Below are 23127 nucleotides of genomic sequence, written 5' to 3'. Positions count from 1 at the left end.
GTGGGGTTGTAAATTGGGTGGGGCCCGGTCTCAGGGAATCACCAGGGCGGAGCAAACCGTAATGGCTGCCAGTCTGCTCTGCCTCAGAGAGGTCCTGGGGTCTGTGTCCCATGGCCCCATGCAGGAACAATGACCGCTGTAAGCACCTCTACGAGAAAGCCACCCTCACATTCCGGCCTGATGCCAGACAGTTCAGTTTCTCTCCGTATGAGTCTGGGTTCCCTGAGTCTCGCCCGGAACTGGAGTTCAGATCAGTCAGGAGCTTGTATCTCCCTCCTGATTGAAAAAGACAACAGCGCACCCAGCTGCCAGCCCCTTTTGTGCACGCCTCCATACCTCCACACTCCCATACCTCTGCACCTCCTATTGGACTCAATGTGCTTTTCTCTTTCCTTCTAATTGTAGAATTTCCACTCAGCCAGCCTTCCCGTGGTTCTGGATGATATTCGTTTTGTCTTTTAGTTGTGGTTGTGCATGGCAGCAAATTCAGGTGTTTACCTATGCCGCCATCTTGGTTGTCTCTTCTATGTTCCTTTCTTATTCTCTTGCTCTGTTCTCTTGTTAATTTTGATTACTTTCTATAATGTTGTGTTTGGCTTCCTTTCTCTTTATTTCTTGTATATCACTTGCAAATTTTTGGTTTGTGGTTATTATGTGCTTCATATATACCAAGCTATGTTTATGGCATTCTATTTTAAGTTGATGGTTAAGTTCAAACACATTCTAAAATCACTATGGTTTTTTGCTCAACTCTGTCATGTTTATATTGTTGTCATTATTTTTTATTTCTTTTGTGTGTGTGTTTTTGTGTCCCTTAATCTACTGATGTAATTACATATGATCTTCCTCCTTTTGCCTTTTAACCTTTTAACTAGCTTTATAGATGTTTGATCCTGCTTTTACTAAGTGTTTGCTCACAGATATCTTTGGGAATCTGGTGTATACAATGAACCCTCTCTCAGAAAAATAAATTTCTATACGCCCTATACGTTCATTCATTATCTGAAGCCCACTCACAAAACAACAGGGGTCAGAGATGAATAATTCCTACTCAGGGATCAGAGACCAGTGCTTCCTAAATGCAGCATCTCCCTGTCCTCCCACTGGACAACGTTAGATAAACCCTGTCATGTTCACAGATTCCCCTTTGTAGAATTCCATCAGCTGTTCCCTGTTGTTGATCACATCTTTCTTCAGAACTGGTAATGCCAAAGGTTAGACGATTGTCTCTTTATCCTTCAATTCTGCCATATTTTGATTTAGTGCCAGGAGACAAGGGAGAGGGGTAAATTGTCTACCTCTTATGTACACTTGACTCATAGTCTTACTTAGCTTAACCCTCACCACCAATATAGGAAGTAAATGGGATTATACATCAAGGATCTAAGAGGTGAAGTGATTGGACAGTAATGCAACTAGTTGATGGTTGAGTAGTATTCAAACTCAGATGAGTCTGACCCCAGACCATCTGTTATTTTTGCTATACCAAAAGCCTCACACTGCTTTTTCCCCTTTGACTAGGGAAATACTCTGACCCTAAAGTGACTTCTGGAGATATCTAAGCTCATCCATTTTGGGGTTTTATTAGTGTAACTCTCAAAGGGTCATGTGATTTTGAAGTCCTTGCAGACCATTTTATTGTGGTCTCCTAAGTACCAATCATGTATTTGAAATGCAACCATTATCTCCCCATCACATTTTCCAACTATACAATCTCATTCCCAGGAGAAATAGTAAACTTGGGCTTGGTTTAGGGAATAAAACCATTCAATTACTCTTTTTCCAGATGCCTTATTTTTCTTTTTGCATCATTGCTTCTGTAACTGAAATAATATGATGTATTTTGAGCTATTTCCTTTTCCATGTAAAACATCTGCCAGCAGGGTCCTGTTGTCAGAAAAATCAACGTGTTCAGACATTTATGTCTGAGGTTTTAACTCAAAAGTAAAATCAGAGATAGTGGAGGCTCTGGAATGGGCATTAATCCACCCTGGCAAGGTTTATCTTATTGTTCAAGGCTTCCAACCTTCTTTGATGAACTGTGCTAGTATCTAGCAATCTATGTGCTAAGGAAATTCTTAGGATCAGCCAATTAGTTAATGTTTTTATTAAATCACTAGAGGACCAGTGCACAAAAATTTGTGCACTGGTGGGGGAAGGGGTGGAGGGGTGTCCCTCAGCCCCACTTGTGCCCTCTCACAGTCTGGGACGCCTCGGGAGATAACCACCTGCTGGCTTAGCCCCGTTCCTGGGTGGCAGAGGGCAGGCCTGATCCCTCGGTGCCTGCCCTGCCTCCCTGGGTCACACACACGATAGGGCTGATCTGGGGGTTGGGGCGCCGCCCCGGGTCGGGTCGCACACGGGACACCGGGATGGCGGCTGGGCAGGCCAGCAGATCGCTACTGCCCTGCCTGGCCGCCCCAGGTTGGGTCGCACACGGATGCCTGCCGCCCCGGGTCACAGATAGCAGGCCTGGATGGTGGCAGGGCAGGTGGGATGGCGCTGTCCTGCCCCACCACCCCAGGTCGCAAATAGCAGGCCCAGATGGTGGCAGGGCAGGCAGAATGGCACTGTCACGCCTTGCCTGCAGTATGCAAATTAGCTGCCATCTTTGTTGGCAGTTAATTTGCATATCACACTGATTAGCCCATGGGAGGCGTAGCAAAGGTATGGTCAATTACCATGTTTGTCTATTATTAGATAGGATTGGCTGTATAAAGTTATTCTTTTGTCACTCTTAATAGGATTGACCAGGCTTTTATTTCATCATCCTCTTAGGGAATTATTATGATTTGTCCAGAAACTCTGCTGTCATGCAATAATTTTTCTGCATAGCTTCTGTGGAAGAGAGACTGATCTTTCCAGAGTGTCTAATTTATTCTTAGAGGTCAGCTGATAGCTGGGTAGAATTGATCTACTTTTAACATTTTTTACAAACAAATTTTCATTATAAAATATAAAGCTTCCTTCTCATGCAGCTTAAAAATACTACTGGTCAGATGAGCTGGACAGTTAAGCCCTGGGGTAGGAACTTACCTTACTCAGAAGGACCTCTTTCCTATTGGAACAGGGAGATTAGAGGACACAGATACACTTAAGGAATGGGGAGGAAAGTTGGAGTCCTTCTCTCTCTGTGCATGTGTGGAAGCCTTTACTTCTCTATATATAGTAGGAAACAGTTGTCTGCCAGGAGTGAAAAGAGAGATTAAGGAAAAGAGAGGATTTGAGGAGAGTGTTTAAAGCTAGGAGTCGCTGTTGCAAGGAATAGAAAGAAAGTTGACTTGGGACACATAAAGGAATGACACAGCAGAGTTGAAGTTGGAGATGCTGAATTTGTAGTGGGAATAATCTCAAGGGTAGGAGAAGAGTATATAGACTATTGCTTAGATCTGTGGCTGGTGTATCATGGAGTGTATTTATTGAAAAGTCAAGAGGGCAGGGACATTAAGGGATGAATGAGAACATAGTTGAAGTTACAAATCATTACTTTTCTCATCCATTAAATAAACATTTATTAAGCAACCATGGGAGACAGAGTGGCTGGGTAAGGAAAGAGGTGAATAGAGAAATAAATGGATACTTTCAGAGAAACCAGAGGTTCGGGAGATTAGAAACTTAAGGTGGTTAAGGATCAACAAAGGAAGTGAGGACATGAGAAACTGGAAGGATTGTAATGGAAGTCAGTACTTAAATAGCTCTGTGTGTAAGCCATGCATTATTCTAGATTCTTTGCACACATTAACTCACTTAATTCTTATAGTAATCTTATGAGAAAGGACTATTGTTATTCATATTTTAAAAATACATTTTTATTGATTTCAGAGAGAAGATGGGAGAGGGAGAGAGGAATACAAACATCAATGATGAAGGAGACTCATTGTTCAGCTGCCTCCTGCATGCCTCTTAATGAGGATGGAGCTTGCAACCCAGGCATGTGCTTTGACTGGGAATTGAACTGTGGCCTCCTGGTTCATAGGTTGATACTCAACCACTGACTCACACCAGCTGGGCAAGTTATTCACATTTTTTGAAAAAAAATATTTTTATTGACTTCAGAAAGGAAGGGAGAGGGAGAGATAGAAACATCAATGATGAGAGAGAATTATTGATTAGTTGCCTCCTGCAAGCCCCTTACTGGGTATCGACCCCAAAACTTGGGCGTGTGGCCTTGATTGGAATTGAACCTGGGACCCTTTTGTCCACAGGCCAATGCTCTATCCACTGAGCCAAACCAGCTAGGGCTATTCACATTTTATTAGCATGGAAAGGTTGAATAACTTGTCCAAGGTCTCCCCTTGCCCAAGGTCTCCCACTAGGGCAGGGAAGAGCTGGGATTTGAACCCAGGCAGTCTGGCATTAAAGCTTAAGCTTTCCACACTGTACCATATTGCCTTTAGGACATTGTGGTCAGAATGGGATGCAGAACATTAGAGGTGAAGTGGTTCCAAATGATAACCCAGTATTGGAGATGTCCATAGGAGAAAGTAGCTAAAGCCGGGTGAGGGTAAAGCTCACTGGAGGCAAGACTGGTGGATGCATTATCCATGTAATTACTGATGCCACATTTGGAATAATGGCAGGAGTGTAGGGAGAGAAAACTGTGCTGGGGCAAAAAGCATTCACATGTGTAGGCTGGTGATTAGAAGGCTAGTCAATGGCAAAATGAAGAGGTGGAGATGGTGATGTAATTAGATGACATGAGCCCCATAGCTCCAGGATTATTGTATGCTAGTGGAGGAGAAATAGTGTGGAAATGCTATTGTTGGGGGAGGAAAATGCTAACCCTTCTTCCCACTCCTGAAGCTTACAGGACTGGGAAGCTGTGCTCTTGGGTAAGAGCTAAGTTTCAGCTAAGTAGGCAGATGGAAGGAGAATTCTCCATGTGAATTGAAGATGTTTGGGGATTTATTTTCTATACTGTAGAATTCTAGGAATTTGGGAGGGAGATTTGGGGAGCCTATATCAGAGGCATAAGAACATAGAGGAATTTGGAATGAGAGTAGGGCAAAGATGGGACATTGAAGGAGCCAACATTTTTGGTGATGACTGAGACAGAATGTTTGCCTTCAAATTTCCATGTAGGGCCCTGGTATAAAGTTGTATGGGCCTCTGTGTTGGTCAAGGTCCTAGGTAGTAGCCATTGTCCAAGGGGACCAGGTGGACCTTCCACTTGAGCCAGGCCAGTGAATGTGCTTTCTACAAGATCATATATATATTCCCTTAGCCACTATGACAAGCTACGAATGGGCTTATTCTGAGTCACGCCCCATCCCCACCCAATAGGGATTTTTAACTGTTTCTGTGCCATAAAGCTCTTTGACAGTCTGGTGAAGCTTATGGACCACCTTGTACAATAATATTTTTAAATGAATAAGAACCTACAAGGGAAACCAATTATATTTAAATAGGTTATCAGAATATAAAAAATTTGTGATATAAAAATATACTCTATTAACACTTTACAGTATAAAATAAGAACTATCAGCAGATCTAATACCTGTTATAATTTCAAAATAATGGTGAGCATAAGTAATATGTTAAGATATAATATGAGATGAAGATATCTGTAATATCTCACTGGCGATAAATATCAGGGACTGCTAATACTGCTGTCACATGTTGATCATATGCATAACAGAGGGAAATGCTATTTTTCAGTTAGAAATGAGTGAAAATAAATATGTAATATATTCCCACCCAAATCCACATAGTCCCTAAATTCTACTCACAGCTCTTTGGGTGGTGGGGACCCCAGGTTAAGAACCCCTGCATAGAGGAAACACACACGTAGGACCTAATTCTTGATATATGGATGGTATAGAATTTCTGATTTTTCCCCATTTCACCTTATCTAGTAAATAATTAGTTAGAAACTAATTATTCATAAAGGTTTGTGAATACATTATACTTGCCAGGGCTTTAAATCAATCACTATGTGCCTCTCACTGCATAGAGTGTGATTTGGACCAGAGCCTAGGACAGACTTGTGTCATTGAAGTTCTCACTGAGGCTTCACTCTAAAGAGCCCACCTGGCTTTGTGCTCCTGATCTCCTCAAACGGACTTGCTCAACATCAGCACCGTGGACATTTGGGGATGGGAAATTCCTTGTGGGGGGCTGTCCTGTGCATTGTGGGCTGTATCGCAGCATCCCTGACCTCTGTCCACTGATGGCAGTAGCATATACCCTAAGTCATGTCAAACAAAATGCTTCCAAACCATGTCAGTTGTTCCCTGGGGGTAAAGTGGCCCCCATATGAGAACCATTGCTCTAGGACAGTGATGGCAAACCTATGACACGCGTGTCAGAGGTGACACACGAACTCATTTTTTTGGTTGATTTTTCTTTGTTAAATGGCTTTTAGATATCTAATCTAATAAAAGAGAAACATGGTAATTAGCGTACGACCGCTACCCTTCCCATTGGCTAATTATCGAGATATGCAAATTAATCACCAGCCAAGATGGCGGTTAACCGCCAACAAAGGTGGCGGTTAATTTGCATATGTAGGCACAATGCAGGGAGGCGAAAGGGAAAGCACGGAAGAAGCCCCTTGCCACTGACAGTGATCGGAAACCCAGGGGGGAGCTAAGAGCCGGGGGGCAGGGCAAAGGCGGCCCTGGGGGCCGATTTTGCCCTGCCTCTTGGCTCTTGCCTGCCGCCTGGGTTTCCAATCACCGTCCTTCCCCTTTCGCCTCCCATCATTGTGCCTACGTATGCAAATTAACCTTCACCTTTGTTGGCGGTTAACCACCATCTTTCTTGGCAGTTAATTTGCATATCACCCTGATTAGCCAATGGGAAGCATAGCGGAGGTATGGTTAATTACCCTTTTTGTCTTTTATTAGATAGGATAATGTTTTCTTCCCACATTTTTATTACTCCAGTTTCTATAAATTATTTCATTATTTTTTCTTCCTGTCTTTATTCTGTGTTCCTAGATAGCATCTTATTTTAACCTTCTTCGAGGTATACGTAGTATATAAAAATTTATACATATTTAATGTATGTGTTTTGATGTTTGAACATATTCATACACCTGTGATACCATCACCACTCTCAAAGTAATAAACATATCCATCGCCTCCAAAGACATCTTATGCCTCCCTGCTTTTGTGTGTGTGATAGGAACACTTAACACACGTACTTCCCTCTTAACAATTGTAAGTGCACAGCACTGTATTGTTAACTATAGACACAATGCTGTACATGGATTTCTAGAGCTTATTTATCCAATGTAACTAACTTTATGCCCATTGAACAACTAATTTCTCCCTAATCCGTCCCTAGAGTTTGAGTATTTTACATCTCATGTAAGTGGAATTATGCAGTATTTGTACTTCTGTGACTGCCTTATTTTACTTAGCATTAATGTCTTCCAGATTCATCCATGTTGTTGCACATGGAAAAGTTTTCTTTAAAAAAATATATATATATCTATACCAAATTTTATTTATTATTTTATTTATATATATGCATTTATTTTTTCATTTTTCTTTCTCTTTTTTATTTTATTTTTTTGTTTAATATTCTTTTAAAAAATATTTATTGTTGAAAGTATTACACTCATATGTGGAATTTAATGAACCAAATAACTGGGAATGACTGGTCACTATGACACACACTGACCACCAGGGGGCAGATGCTCAATGCAGAAGCTGCCCCCTGTTGGTCAGTGTGCTCCCACAGTGGGAGCTCTGCTCAGCCACAAGCCAGGCTGACGGCATCATAGCGGCGATGGTTGGAGCCTTTCCTGCCTCCTCAGCAGCGCTATGGATGTTCAACTGCAGCTTCGGCCCGCTGACAAGTGGACATCCCCCAAGGGATGTATCACTGCCAGCTTAGGCACAATCCCCCGGGGAGCAGGCCTAAGCCAGCAGGTGGACATCCCCTGAGGGGTCCCAGACTGCGAGAGGGCACAGGCTGGGCTGAGGGACCCCCGAGTGCACAAATTTTTGTGCACCGGGCCCCTAGTATAAAATAAATATCAAAAATATAAGTCTTTGTTTTACTATGGTTGCAAATATCAAAAAATTTCTATATGTGACACGGCATCAGAGTTAAGTTAGGGTTTTTCAAAATGCTGACATGCCGAGCTCAAAAGGTTCGCCATCACTGCTCTAGGACATGGTTTCAGCTGTTCACCCAGGAGCAGCAGCCACATCACTATTGTTCACTATTCTGCCCACATCAAAATGACATCCCACCCTCGTAATGCCATATTGTCCTATTACTAACAATGCAGAGAAATATTTACAAATGAAGGGGAACTCTCCTAATGCTTTCCCTCAGAATAATATCTGATTATACTCCTCTGTAAATGTCAGCAAATGGCTATTGTGACATATAAGCTTTCGAGTGCACACTGCAAATAGGTGACCTATTATCACTGAATAGGAAAGAAGCTGAAACATGTTAAACCATTTCGTAGAGGAACTTGACAAACACTTCTCCTGGAAAGCCTTTTTCAAAGGATGAGAGGCTATTTGATGCAGACGATTTGGCTGAAGTTCTTCCTGGAGCCTGAGCTTGATGCCATTTGGAATTTGGTTCTCACTGTGCAATTATGGAAACTACAAAGTCATCCTCACAACTTGCTCCCGAGTTAGCATCTCCCATTATAATATAGGTATGTGCACAGTAGTTTTATTTGAAAATGAACATAACTATTAAACATTATTGCTTTCCCATTTATATTCGAAGACTGCTTTCTAATACTCTCCATCTCTCATCTACTCATTACAAAAAGAAATTTCAGGGGCCAGATCAAAGACAGAAAATCATTTCCCTGTCTAGCTTTTTCTCTGATTGTGTCCTGCAGAATATAGCCTGACTCCTTCCCACTTTATTTAGCTTGCTTTTGTACAGCATTTTACAGTTTTCAAAGACCTTCCACATACATTTTCACGTTTGACATCCCCCCAAGTCTATCAGACGGGCATCATTACTCCTATTTTAAATATAAAGGAACAGCTTCAAGAGGTAAGGGTTACCAGCTCAGCATCAAATGGTGTCGGATTGTCTGAATGGGGTCAGTCTTGAGGCATGTTTGTGTTATGGACCAATGGAGAAGGGGTAAAAATCAGTACTGTGGTGCCAGGAAAGGCGAGGGGGTCTTTGTGGGTCACTGTGGTGTTGAATGTCATGTGGTTGACAGTGATAGAGAAAATCTGTGGCAGAGAGTGGCAGAGTAGGCTTAAATCCCATGGACACTAACCAGCATTGGGCATGTAGGTGTCATCCATCAATGCCAGGACTCAGGTCTCAAGGGAAAATGATAGAAAATGATAGAGCCACTAAAGCTGAGGCAGCTGTCTCACATCCTCCTCGCAGCTATGTTTCTGTGGAAGTCATTCATCAGAGCACCTCACAGCTCTCCCAACTCATCAGTGACCTCAAGTTTAGGCAGAGGCAGGTTCGGTATTTTGTCTAACACAGTGATGGCGAACCTTTTGAGCTCGGCGTGTCAGCATTTTGAAAAACCCTAACTTAACTCTGGTGCCGTGTCACATATAGAAATTTTTTGATATTTGCAACCATAGTAAAACAAACATTTATTTTTTGATATTTATTTATATATTTAAATGCCATTTAACAAAGAAAAATCAACCAAAAAAATGAGTTCATGCGTGTCATAGGTTCGCCATCACTGGTCTAACATGACAGGGTACAAAAATAAAACTCAGAGTTGGGCAGGGGTCCTGTTTAGGCAACATTGAACTTTAGAGTCATTCTTTAGTTGGATGGTCCCAGTTGGCCTGGATCCTTGCTGTATCAGTCTGGGTTCTCTATATAGGTTCTCCAGAGAAACAGAAATAGAAATAGTTCTAAATTTTGTATTTCTAAAAATGTCTATATTTCTAAAGAAAGTCTACAATCTGCTGTCTGCAAGCTGGAGGAAAGCTGGTGGTGTAGTTCAGTCCCAACCCAAAGGCCTGAGGACCGGGGAGGTGATAGTGTAAGTTGGATCTGAGCCTGAAGGTCTGAGAATTGAGGGGACCAATGTGTAAGTCCTGGTCTGAGTCTGAAGGCCAAGAACCAGAAGAGCTGATGTCTGAGGGTAGGAGAAGGTGGGTGTCCCAGCTCCAGCAGAGAGTGAGAACTTGCCCTTCCTTCATCTTTTTGTTCTATGTTCTCTCAAAGGATTGGATGAGGCTTGCCCACAGTTGTGAGGGTAGATCTTTAGTCAGTCTGCTGATTCAAATGCTGATCTTTTCTAGAAATACCCTCACAGACGCACGCAGAAATGTTTTACCAGTAATCTGGGTATCGCTTAGCCCAGTCAAGTTGACACAGAAGATTACCCATCACACTCATTAAGGTCAGCCCGGTGGCTGCAGAACTGTTCTTGTTTTCTTTTGGGTGTGTGTCAAAGAAGCTGCGTGTGATAGAACCCTAACTGTCCCCTCACTTTGGATGTTGGAATGTCTTCATTGGAATAAGAGCTTTGTTACATCAGAGCCAGCTATGTTAGGGGATGACTGAACTACACAATTGTTGCTCCAGCGATGAAGTGATGGTCAGAGAACAGAATACCTGGATACTTCCCACTGCACTGCTCCAGGGCTCCTGTGCAGAATGCCTCCTGCAGGGAAGCAGATCAGGTGACTTGGGTGAATGTTAAGACTCAGCTGTCGGTATAAATTATGTACCCCAAACAGGAATTCCAGAGGGAGGTTACTGAGATTATTCAACCTCTCTTATTGAAGAGGCAAGTTCTTTTTGTTTTTCAACTTGTTCTTTTTAAAATTTTCTTATTAAATTGATTGGGATGACATTGGCCAACATGAACATATAGGTTTCATGTATGGGTTTCTATGTTATAAGATATGTATATTGCACCATATGCCCACCACCCAAAGTCAAATATCCTGTCACCATATATTAGGACTCCCTTCTCCCCACACCCTCTTCCCTCTGGCAACCACCACACTGCTGTTCGTGTTCATGAGTTTCAGTTTTATATCCCACATATGAGTGAAATCTTATGGTTCTTAGCTTTTTCTGAATGACTTATTTCACTTAGCATAATGTTCTCAAGGTCCATCCATGTTGTTGCAAATGGCGCTATTCCATCCTTTCTTATGGCTGAGTAGTATTCCATTGTGTATATGTGCCACACCTTCTAGATCCAGCCCTCTATTGAGGGACACTTTGGTTGTTTCCATGTCTTGGCCACAGTGAATAATGCTGCAGTGAACATAGGGGTGCATATATCTTTTCAAATACATGGGATTGCTGGGTCATATGGTAGCTCTATTCTTAATTTTTTGAGGAATTGCCAGAATGCTTTCCATAGTGGTTGTTTCAGGCTGCAATCTCACAGCAGTGAATGGGGGGGTTCCCTTTTTTCCACAACCTCTCCAACACTTGTTATTGCTTGTCTTGTTGATAATGGCCACTCTGACAGGTGTGAGGTAGTATCTCATTGTAGTTTTGATTTGTATTTCCCTAATTGTCAGTGAAGTTGAACATCTTTTTATATATCTATTGGCTGTTCGTATGTCTTCTTGGGAGAGGTATTTTCAGGTCCTCTGCCCACTTTTTGATTGGCTTATTTGTTTGGTGTTGAGTTTTACAAGTTCTTTATATATTTGGAAATTAAACCTTTGTCAGAACTACTGTTTGCAAATATCATCTCCCATCTGGTTGGTTGCCTGTTTGTTTTGTTGTCAGTTTCTTTCGTTGTACAGAAGCTTTTTAGTTTGATATAGTCCCATTCATTTATTTTTGCCTTTACTTTCCTTGCGTTTGGGGTCAAGTTCATAAAATGTTCTCTATGACCCAGGTTCATAAGTTTGTTACTGTCAGAGACAGCAAGAGCACTGTTGCTCTGAGTTGCTCTGAGTCCTTATATTCTTCTAAATTCTCCTCGACTATACCAAGTACCAGGACAAGCTCCTTCTCAAATCCTGCCCACTGTACTAACTGTTGGGTCTGAGCCCCTCAGTCTAGGGCTGGACCTTCTTGGACGCCACGTCTTAGACGGAGACGCCGTGAGAAGTTGTGGGTGTATAAGAATGAGTCTTTATTGCAGAAGCCGGTGGCCATATTGCCATCAGACAAAATAGTCCTTCACAGCAATCCCATATAGGTAACCATACACCGGCTGGTAAATACATATCTTTCCCACACAGTAGTAGCAGTCTCTGTACCCACAGTTGTTATCTAAGCAGCCGCATGCTGCCCCCTAGGCTCACTGCCTCACATAGTAGTGGCACCTGAATTGTCTGCCTCAGCAGCTTCTCCGACCTCTCCAGCCTTACATAGTAGCTACATCCTCTGTGCCTACCTCAGCTTCTCCAGCACACTCCTCTGCCCAGCACACTGGCTGGTCTCTGGAGCCTCACATAGTAACTTATCTCCCAACTTCTCTCCCAGCACACTGGCTGGTTAACATGGTAGCTATATCTGAGCTTTCTATGAGCTCTTAGCCTTACATTATAGCAGTACCAGCTCTCAGCTTCTTCTGAGCTCTCTAGCCTTAGTTAAATACTTTTAATACTACTAAGACAAAGGAGGGTAGTTGCCACAATGATGTTAATCATTTGGTTATAGAAGGGCACAGCATACCATGAGATTGCTGTGGCCTTGCAGCTGTGTAGTCTTTGGACATTTCTGGTTAAGATTCCCATGTTCAGAGTGGCCTTGGCAGTCTGGCATACTAATAGCAAAGCCTCTGTGCTCTAATTAGCTTTGGCTATTTGGTGTCTCTGGCATGGTTCCCAAAAGTACCTATATTTTCTTTTATGTAACTTACTAGAGGCCCGATGCATGAAATTTGTGCAAGGGGCTTGGCCCTCACAGCTCCGGCTGCCTCGGCCCTTGCAGCCCCAGCTGCCTTGGCCCTTGCAGCCCCAGCTTCATCCGGAAGGTCTGGATGGTCGTTCTGCTGTTTGGTCTAATTAGCATGTTAGCTCTTTATTAGAAGCCCAGTGCATGAAATTTGTGCACGGGAGGGGGGTCCCTCAGCCCGGTCTGCACCCTCTCCAATCTGGGACCCCTTGGGGGACGTCCGACTGCTGGTTTCGGACATCTCTCTCGCCAATCCGGGACTGCTGGCTCCTAACTGCCTCTGCCTGGCTGCCTGATCACCCCTAACTGCCTCTGCCTGCTGGCCTGATCAACCCTAACTTGCCCCCCTGCCAGCCTGATCTACCCTAACTTGCTCCCCTGCTGGCCTGATCGCCCCTAACCGCCTCTGCCTCGGTTTCCAGCCTAAGCCACAGTCTGGTCTCCCTCTGTGGGAGGTGACCTGGTGAATCAGGGGAAGGCACCACCCCCATTACCTCGCTGCTGCTGCTGCCACTGCCGGCCTGAGCCTCGGCCCTTCGCAGCCGCCCATGGCTGCCTGAGCTTCGGCCCTTGCAGCCGCTGTGGCTTTGTCCAGAAGGATGTCTGGAAGACGTCCACCCTAATTAGCATATTACCCTTTTATTAGTATAGATTGTTTTGGGTATTATATTTAGGTCTGTGATCCATTTTGAGTTAATTTTTGTACATGGGAACAAACTGTAATCCAGTTTCATTTATTTGTATGTAGCTTTCCATTTTTCTTATTGAAGAGATTATCTTTACTCCATTGTATGTTTCTGGCTCCTTTGTTGAAAATTATCTGTCTATATACAGTACATGTAGTTTTATAGCTTGGCTCTCTATTCTGTTCCATTGATCTGTGTGTCTGTTTCTTTGTGGTGGCCAAGTGCAGTCCTGGAAAAGAGCAGGAAAACAGATAGCAAATGAAAAACTGGAATTGGTTCATTTTAACTCACTGATATGTCCTACTGAGGATGTCAAGTATGGTCATTCCTAAAAGGACTGGAGGGAAACGGAGCAAAAACTACTGAGGAAAGGCAGTCATGTCACACTTTCTCTTTCTTTCCTTTTGTTGTATTCTTCTCCTCTGTGCCTGGGGTTTTTCTAACTCCCTCCTCCCCCCGCACTAAGATTTTGGCTTTCCAAGCTCTCTAAGAGAGAACAAAGTTTGGGTTTGCTGTAGGCAAGCGTTGGAAATGGTTCCCTGGCGGACTCACCTCAGGTGCCTTGAGCCACACTTCTCATGAGCACCTCCTTCAAGCTCTGATTATTTTGTATTAAGCATATTTGAACAGCATTGTGATTTCATTTGCTTGGCTGTGTTTGAACACGCGGTGGCCCTGGGTGTGCACACCTGCATTCCGTGATGGCTCCCATGCGCCCCAGCAGGCCTTGAAGTTAGAAGAAAACAAACAGTTACTTATGACTTGGCAACGTTCTTTTCCTTCAGACCTCGGGGCCCTCTTTTCTTCATTTTAGTTACTTTTCTGGATTGTACCTGTCATATGAGATTGATAGAACCTATGTGTCTTGTTAGTGCTTTTGAAGTGGAGATTGAATTTCACTTGAAGTTGACTTGAAATAAGTCTTTGCTCCTGATGATTCTAATGGGGTCCCTGGATTCAGATGGAGTTCAAATTGTCTTAAATAGGTTTATCAATCTTTTTGGGCAATGAGATGTCTTTGGAGTGTTTTGAAACAGAGTATGTATTAGAGAAATCACTTCCAAACTTTCATATTACTGTTCTTTATGTAGTGGTAATAATAACCTCTGGAAGAGATTTTTATATCAGAAAAGAGCTCTTTTTTGGTTATTTTGTAGTATAAATAACCCTGTTTCTTTTAAGAAATCAATGGCTTAAAAAGTAAGGAAAAAAGATTATTATGCCATAAAAGAGATTTGGGAGTTATAACAACCAAATGGCAAAATATGGGCCTTATTTGGACAAATCAAATTTAAAAAATAATCTGTGAGGCAATTATTATACTGGGTATTAACTAATATTAAGGAATTATGATGAATTTTATTGAGTGAGATAAAGGAATGGTGGTTATGCTTTTTTAAAGTGACCTTGCAGCTAGAGAAGCTTATGAAAGTATTCACAGGTGAGATGATGTGATATCTGGGATTCCCTCTAAAATACTCTTCTAAAAAGTAGTTGGGGAAGGGCCAGTGATTAGATGAAACAAGAGAGGCAAAATGCTGGGAACTGTTGAAAGTGGATGGTGATGAGTATATGGAGGTTCACTATACTAATCTCACTAATTTTATGTTTGTTTGGAAATTTCCATAATAAAAAAGGGATCTTTCAAAGATTTCTTTTCTGGGTAAACATGGAAAACAGGTGGGAAATATCCCATCAGCTGATATGAAGACCAGGATGTTGAAGTATCTTTCTTTGCTGCTAATACTGTACTATGAAAATCTTTAAATACTTCTCTTTTTTTCCTTAGTAAAGGTTTATTTTTTATTGTTGTTGACAGCATTATAGATGTCTCTCATTTTCTCCTTTTTGCTGCCATCCACCCAACCCCTGCTCCACCCCAGGCCTTTCCCATACTATTGTCTGTATTCATGGATTATGCATATTTGCATATATGTTCTTTGGTTAATCTCTTCCTGTATCCCCCCCCCCCCCTGAGATCTGTTATTCTGTTCCATGCATTCATACCTCAGGACATAATTTGTCAGTTTATTCGTTCATTAGATTCTACATGTAAGTGAGACCATGTGATACCTGTCTTTCTCTAACTGGCTTATTTTGCTTAGTATAATACTTTCCACATTCCTCCATGCTGTCTCAAAGGGTAAGAGTTCCTCCATGCTGTCTCAAAGGGTAAGAGTTCCTCCATGTTGTCTCAAAGGGTAAGAGTTCCTTCTTTTTTGCATAGTATTCCATTGTGTAAATGTACCACAGCTTTTTTATCCACTCAATTACTGATGGACACTTGGGCTGTTTCCAGATCTTAGCTATTATAAATAACACTGTTATGAACATAGGGGTGCAAATATTCTTTCTGATTGGTGTTTCAGGATTCTTAGGATATATTCCCAGAAGTGGGATCACTGGGTCAAGTGGCAAGTCCATTTTTAATTTTTTGAGGAAACTCCATACTGTTTTCCACAGTGGCTGCACCAGTCTGCATTCCCACCAGCAGTGTACTAAGGTTTCCTTTTCTCCTTATCAGCACTTGTTTGTTGATTTATTGATGATAGTCATTCTGGCATGTGTGAGGTAATAACCTCATTGTAGTTTTAATTTGCATCTCTCTGTTGATTAGTGATAAGCATTTTTTCATGTCTATTGGCCATCTGTGTGTCCTCTTTGGAGAAGTGTCTATTCAGGTTCTTTGTCCATTCTTCAAATGGATTATCTTCCTAGTGTTGAGTTGTATGAGTTCTTTGTATATTTTGGAAATTGACCCCTAATCAGATGTATCATTTATGATTATGTTTTCCCACATAGTAAGTTCCCTTTTCATTTTGTTGATGGTTTCTTTTGCTGTGTAGAAGCTTTTTAGTCTGATGTAGTCCCATTTGTTAATTTTTTGCTTTGCTTCCCTTGCCCTAGGACAGTAGTCAGCAAATTGCGGCTCGCGAGCCACATGTGGCTCTTTGGCCCCTTGAGTGTGGCCACAAAGTTTCAATCGCACTGTATGTACACACCAACACGTGGTATTTTGTGGAAGAGCCACACTCAAGGGGCCGCAGTTTGCCGACCACTGCCCTAGGAGATGTAGTGGTGAAAATACTGCTAAGTGAGATGTCTGAGATTTTACTGCCTATGTTTTCTTCTAGGATTTTTTGGTTTTGCAACTTACATTTAATTCCCTTCTCTATTTTTGAGTTTGTTCTTGTGTGTGGTTTAAGTTCGTGTCCTACTTTCATTTTTTTGCATGTACCTGTCTAATTTTCCCAACACCATTTATTGAAGAGACTGTCTTGACTCCATTGTATGTTCTCACCTCCTTAATCAAATATTAATTGAGCATATTGGCATGGGTCGATTTCTGGGGTTTCTGTTCTGTTCCACTTGTCTATATGCCTGTTCTTGTGCCAGTATCAGGCTGTTTTGATTACAATGGCTGTGTAATATAGTTTGATATCTAGTATTTTGATCCCTCCAACTTTGTTCTTCTTTCTCAAGATTGTTGTGGCTATTCAGGGTCTTTTTTGTTCCATATAAATTTTTGGAATGTTTATTCTAGTTCTGTGAAAAATTCCATTGGTATTTTAATAGGGATTGCATTGAATCTGTAGATTGCTTTGGGTAGGATGGACATTTTAATGATGTTAATTCTTCCAATTCATGAACAAGGCATATGTTTCCACTTGTTTATATCTTCCTCTATTTCCTTTTCCAATGTCCTAAAGTTGTCTGAGTGCAGATCTTTTACCTCCATGGTTAAGTTTATTCCCAGGTATCTTATTTCTTTCTTTGCAATGGTAAGTGGGATTGTTTTTTTTTAGTTTCTTTTTCTGAAAGTTCATTATTGATATATAAAAATGCTATTGATTTCTGGGTGTTATTTTTGTATCCTGCCATTTTGCCGAATTCATATATTTAATCTAGCAGTTTTTGTGTAGAGTCTTCAGTTTTGGTGTTTTTTTTTAAGTACAATATCATGTCATCTGCAAATAATGACAGTTTTACTTCCTCTTTTCCAATTTGGATGCCTTTTATTTCTTTTTGTCTGATCGCTGTGGCTAGCACTTCCAGTACTATGTTGAATAAGAGTGGTGAAAACAGACATCCTTGTCTTGTTCCTGATCTTAAGGGAAACACTTTTAGGTTTTCCCCATTGAATATGATATTGGCTGTGGGTTTGTCATATGTGGCCTTTATTATGTTGAAGTATGATCCCTCTATTCCCACTTTGCTGAGAGTTTTTATCATGAATGGGTGTTGGATTTTGTCAAAGACTTTTCTATGTCTATAATACTTGTTCTTCTTTACAAGATGGAATTTCTTTGGGGAAAGTGACTGTTTTATTTATCTTTCTAATGCCTACAGTGCTAAATAAATGTTCCCTAAGTTTACTACATGTATTTTTTTGTTTTCAGTGCTGAAAACATTTATGATTATAATGTCTTCAACTGAGCTGGGGCTTGGTGAAATGTCCTCTGTTTTCTTGAGTAATACTTCATGTCTTCAAGTCTACTTACCCTACTGTCGATATAGCCACACCCACTTTCTTATGCTGCGTGTTTCCATGATATACCTATATATCTTTCCTATCCTTTTACTTTCAAACTGTTTGTGCCTGTATTTAAAGTTCATTTCTTGTATATAGCATATAGTTGGATCTTAGTTTTATATTCAGTTTTCTTATGTCTATCTTTTTTTTTTTTTTTGAACAGGTTTTATTACACAGACAGGGCGGGGCTGGGGCTCAGTTTCTTGGCTGTGCTGCCTTCCTCATGGCTGCAAGGACATTGCTCAGCTCCTCTCTCTTCCTCTTGGCGCGAATGTGCGTCCCCACCCTTTTCTTGATGAATTTCAGGGCCCTCTTGTCCTTAGAGACCTTGAGCAGCTCCATGGCGCCGCTCATAGGGGGCAAAGCCACACACCTCTCGGATCATGTCCCGAACGAACTTGGTGTGCTTGGTAAGGCGCCCGCGGCAGCAGCTGTGCCTCAGCTTGCTCACGTTCTTGGTCACCTTGTGGCCCTTGTTGAGGCCCACGGCCATGGGGTAGCGCAGAGCCATGGCTGCTGCTCCTCAATGGCTGCCGTGGCGGAAACTTATGTCTATCTTTTTAATGAATGTTTAGTTCATTCATATTTAACAGTTGGGTTTAAATCTACCATCTTGCTATTTGTTGTTTTCTACTTCTATCTGTTATATAACCTTTGTTCCTACCTTAATAGAAAGAGAGGATGCACAGTGAAGAAAGTAGTCTCTTTCCCTGTGGGTAGATGCAGAATTCCAGGAGCATCATTCATATCACATTGTTTGAGAAGCGTGTTCCTGGAGCAGAGCACAATTCCAGTGCTCCGTGAATGAGGCTCTATAGAGTGGGCATCATATCAGCCTGCCTGCCTTTCACTGCACCTCATAGTGAAGACTGCTGTTGCCCGTCAATCATAGGTTTCATTCAGCCACAATTCTTGGCCTACTTGAGAAACATATGAATGCTTTTAAATACAATGGCTTTAAATACATGGCTCCAGCAGTTTCTTAGGCTCGGAATTTTTTGTTGTTAATCCTCACCTGGGAATATTTTTCCATTGATTTTTAGAGAAAGAGGAAGGGAGGGGGAGAGACAAAGTGAAAGATAAACATCAATGTGAGAGAGACACATCGATTGGTTGCCTCCCGCACATGCCCGGACCTGGGCTGGAGATCGAACCTGCAACCGAACTATGTGCCCTTGACCAGAATCAAACCTGCCACCCTTCAGTGTGTGGGTCGACACTTTATCCACTGAGCCAACCAGCTAGGGGTTAGGTTTAGAATTTGATGATCACTACCATTGCACACAGTCCTGTGGATGGAGTAGGGACCAGCTTATCACCAGTTCACAGCTCTCTGCACTCCACCTGTGCTCCCTAGTCCATAGCATGGATTGATGTTCTTGTTTGGGTTTCTTCTCCTGACTGTCCACCTGTGTCCACCCTACCCAGTATTCTAGTCCCCATTCAGGACTGGAGCACTGTCCTCACTCTAAGTGAGTCACCAAGTGCCCAGCTGTCCTGTGCTTCTGCCCAATCTCTCTCTTGGGCTTAGCATCTCAAATACCCTATTACACCTGCAGAGTTTTCTCTGCAGCCCAGTAAGGCCTCGCGAGGTCTGTCCAACCCTAGTAAAAGCTGGTCTTATAGGACTTCCCAGCTCTTCTCCCTATTCCTTTTTGACTCACACATAAGGTTTGAGCTTTAACAGTCCTGGTCAGACCAACCCTAAAGTATAGCGCTCTGCTCTAGAAACTACGTTAGGATGGATGTGTTGGAGGATTCTAGACCATGACGATTGGAGAGGTCAGACCATGAGGGGTCTGGAAAAAATGTAATGTGAGAAATGATCTGGGGAGCTGAAAAGTTTACCCTGGGATAGAGAAGGGTTAGAGAAGATAGGATGCTGTGCACAATCTCTCAGCATGACTTTATTCGGTGTGATTCCAGAAGCAAGAGTTGAAACCATTTATATTTTGTTGTAAGGCACATAGATATATTTACCTTTGGATTAGGTATTTGTGATGGGAAAAACAAAGCAAAACATCACAGTGAGTTGGATGGGCAGAACATCTTGCCAGGGAGGCTGACTGGCCACTTGTGAGGAGTTGCTGAGGGTTTGCCTTCACTGGGTGAGAGGTTGTCAATAGTTATCTTGAAACATGTGACTCAACAGGGGTGAATTTTGAAAACATTCTTTATTAATAGTGGGCCACAAAGGATTTTAAAGAGGGAAAAGGAAATCTTATGATTTATTGTCTAGAATCAGTTAAACTACTTATTGAATTTAAGCCAAAGAGGCAAACAGTACACTCCAGTTTGGAGACCTTCATAGCCTTCCCACTGGCTGGATTTCTCAGCAGCACGAAGCATCTATGCAGGCTTTGCTTCCTAGTCCCTCTCTGAGTCCCTTTCCCACCTACCTGCTTCCGGATGGAGACCCACTGGTCTGACCTAGGTTTGTTGCTCTTAGTTAGGATCTCCTGAGACCAGGTGTTTCATTAAGACCATCTGTGCTTCCCAAACCTGCCTATTTCCCTGGATAGGATGGGTGGCTTCCTCTTCTTCAGCACCTAGAAGCTGAGCTTCAGGCTAACTCCATCCTCTACACCTGTGCTCAGTGTTACCTGAGGGCTGCTCTCTGTTGTCACATCTGGTTCTCACTTTCCAGAACTGCAAGTCTTCCTTGAAAGTATCTAGCCCAGGGGTGGGCAAACTTTTTGACTCGAGGGCCACAATGGGTTCTTAAAATGGACCGGAGGGCCGGAACAAAAGCATGGATGGAGTGTTTGTGTGAACTAATATAAATTCAAAGTAAACATCATTACATAAAAGGGTACAGTCTTTTTTTTTTTTTTAGTTTTATTCATTTCAAATGGGCCGGATTCGGCCCGCGGGCCGTAGTTTGCCCACGGCTGATCTAGCCACTCTCACTGTATTCTCTTCCATTCTTCTTCACAGTCCCCCACACTCCTGAGACCCAAGTTGAACACATACTTTGGGAATTCTCACACACATACACATATACACAGACACAGGACATAACGGTTTGAAAGCCATAATGACATTCAGAGGCAGATGTCAGGGATTTTGAGATCCACAGAAAGCAGTGCATTAAGAGCAGGAAACGGAGTGGTTACCCAGGCCCTGGAGATCACAGCTGGTTGTTCCACTTAGCCTATTCTCAGAATCATCAGGGTCTAGATATTCTTAGGCTGAATGAAACATGACAGATTGGCTGCCATAGCAACACAGTTTTAAAATCTGTTTTGGCAACAGATTTTCACTTCGGAAGGCGTTCTAGGATTTCTACTTCAACCCACAGGCATAGGATTTCCTAAAACATACCAAGAATTTAATGAGCTTGTTTCTGCTCTAAAGTCTTTGCAGCCTTTCAGTGCAATGCTTTTTGCGGCGTAAGCCACTCTGTGTGGCAAGGTGTTTAAAGACAGAATTGGAAATATGGCTTCTTGACAGTTTTTTGGGGAGAGTGGGAAAGGTTCTAAAAACTCAGAGCTTCACTTGTAGGTTGCATAGCCAGAGCTAACGATACCAGCTGCTTAAAGTAGAAAGTGAGGCCGTGACAATTCTATAGCATCTGAAAGCAGTCTCCTTGGAGGCACAACACTGAGCTCACAGATGAATCCCACACCAGACCTAGTGTCTCTTCAGTCTTTCAAAGGGAGGACATTCCACTCTCCCTGGTTTCACTGCAAAGGGCAGCTGCTCCTGAAGGGTATTTGCATTGCTGAGTTTAAGCACCCTTATCAGTGTTTGCAAAGATACACATGGCAGAGGAGGTTATGTCCACAGACTGTGTGCTCAGAATAGGCGTGTTGACTTGTAAAGCTTAACAGACAAAGGCGTATTGAGTACCCACTCATTCCAGGCATAGAGAGGGTGGCGAGTGATGGAGACCAGAGGGCAGACACACATGTGGCCTTCAGAGAGCTCATCTTCGAGCATAGAGGTGAAGACAAGTATGTACATGACCGGGATGTGTATCCCAAAGGCAAACCCATCTACGTACCTTGTAACAAAATATAACATAATTGGTCTTAATCCCTGCCTCTGCAAGATAAAAGGCAAAAAGGGAGGGCCCAGGCGCCATGGGAGTCCAGAGCGGGTGGGTTCCATGCAGTCAAGGGGCCCAGGGCAGGTTTGGAGAAGGTGGCATCAGAGACTGGCCTTGGAAAGGGTGTTGTTTAAGGGGTGATGGTGGTCGACATGCCAGGTGCAGGGACAAAGACTCAGAAGTGCTGCTTGGGGTTTGTTTAGGGAACAGTGAGACTAGTTCAGGGTGCCTGTAAGTTAGTGCTTGTGAAAGAGTAATGATGTCACATCCGGAAATGGAGTGAGGCCTGTCTCCTGGGGCTCTGGTTGAGGTTTCTGAGCAGAGAAATGACATAATGCACGTGTGCCGGCATGTGCTCTCCAAGGAGGGGACGTCACCCAGAGATTCCTTCCTTGATAGAAAATTATAGCTACAGATGGGGGCCAAGTGACGTCTGTGGAAGGCCATTCCAGTCTGATTTCGTCTACTCAGTGTCTTTCCTGTGTTCTGAGGTTTTCAAAGCCTCCAGATGGTCTCCTTCCCCTGACTGACTTTTAAAAATAAGTGATTTATTCTTCAAACCTGTCAAGGGAGTGTCTTTCTTATCTCACTCACCAAGGGGAGGCCAGGAAAGAACATCCCACGTTTGTCTGTTGAACCTTTGGCGAGTATCAGAACTGAGCGTGTTTTCCAGACGCCAGGCTCCCCTTCCAGGCTGTAAACCGGCTTTTGGGATCATCCTTCTATACACTCCATACTACGGAGTGTGACCTCCAAGAGGGCATTTTCGGCCAGACTCAGCCATAGGGAAGGGGGAGAAACAGGAGTATGTTGGGGCCCAGACGACACAGCACCAGACTCCTAGTTTCCACCACTTCCTGGGATAATGTAAACTTTCTGGGTTCCCATGGAAGGCTGGAGTGAGGAGGCGGTGGAGAAGGGCGTTGCGGGAAGAAGGAAATGAGGGAGAAGGACAGTGATGGAGAGGGGACACTGGAGAGGCAGCAGCAGGTCAGGATAGTCTCAGGGAGAACGTGACCATCAGCATGTGATGCGGCCTTGCGAGAAGCCTCATTTCCTGT

General features: G+C 42.8%; 1 protein-coding gene and 1 pseudogene across 1 annotated transcript in view; one reads left to right on the top strand and one right to left on the bottom strand.

Annotated features, from left to right (window-relative positions):
• The window catches only part of CCDC3 (coiled-coil domain containing 3), a gene marked incomplete at its 5' end in the record, with an annotated part of 122468 nt that overhangs the window by 71778 nt on the left and 27563 nt on the right, over positions 1-23127 (top strand). The window lies entirely within an intron of this gene.
• Positions 18156-18551, bottom strand: LOC102238600 (annotated as a pseudogene).

The sequence above is a fragment of the Myotis brandtii genome, unplaced genomic scaffold, assembly GCF_000412655.1.
Source record: "Myotis brandtii unplaced genomic scaffold, ASM41265v1 scaffold49, whole genome shotgun sequence".
NCBI classification, from domain to species: Eukaryota; Metazoa; Chordata; class Mammalia; order Chiroptera; family Vespertilionidae; genus Myotis; species Myotis brandtii.
Note: the sequence above shows the minus strand (reverse complement) of the source record. Positions and strands in the feature narration are given on the sequence as shown.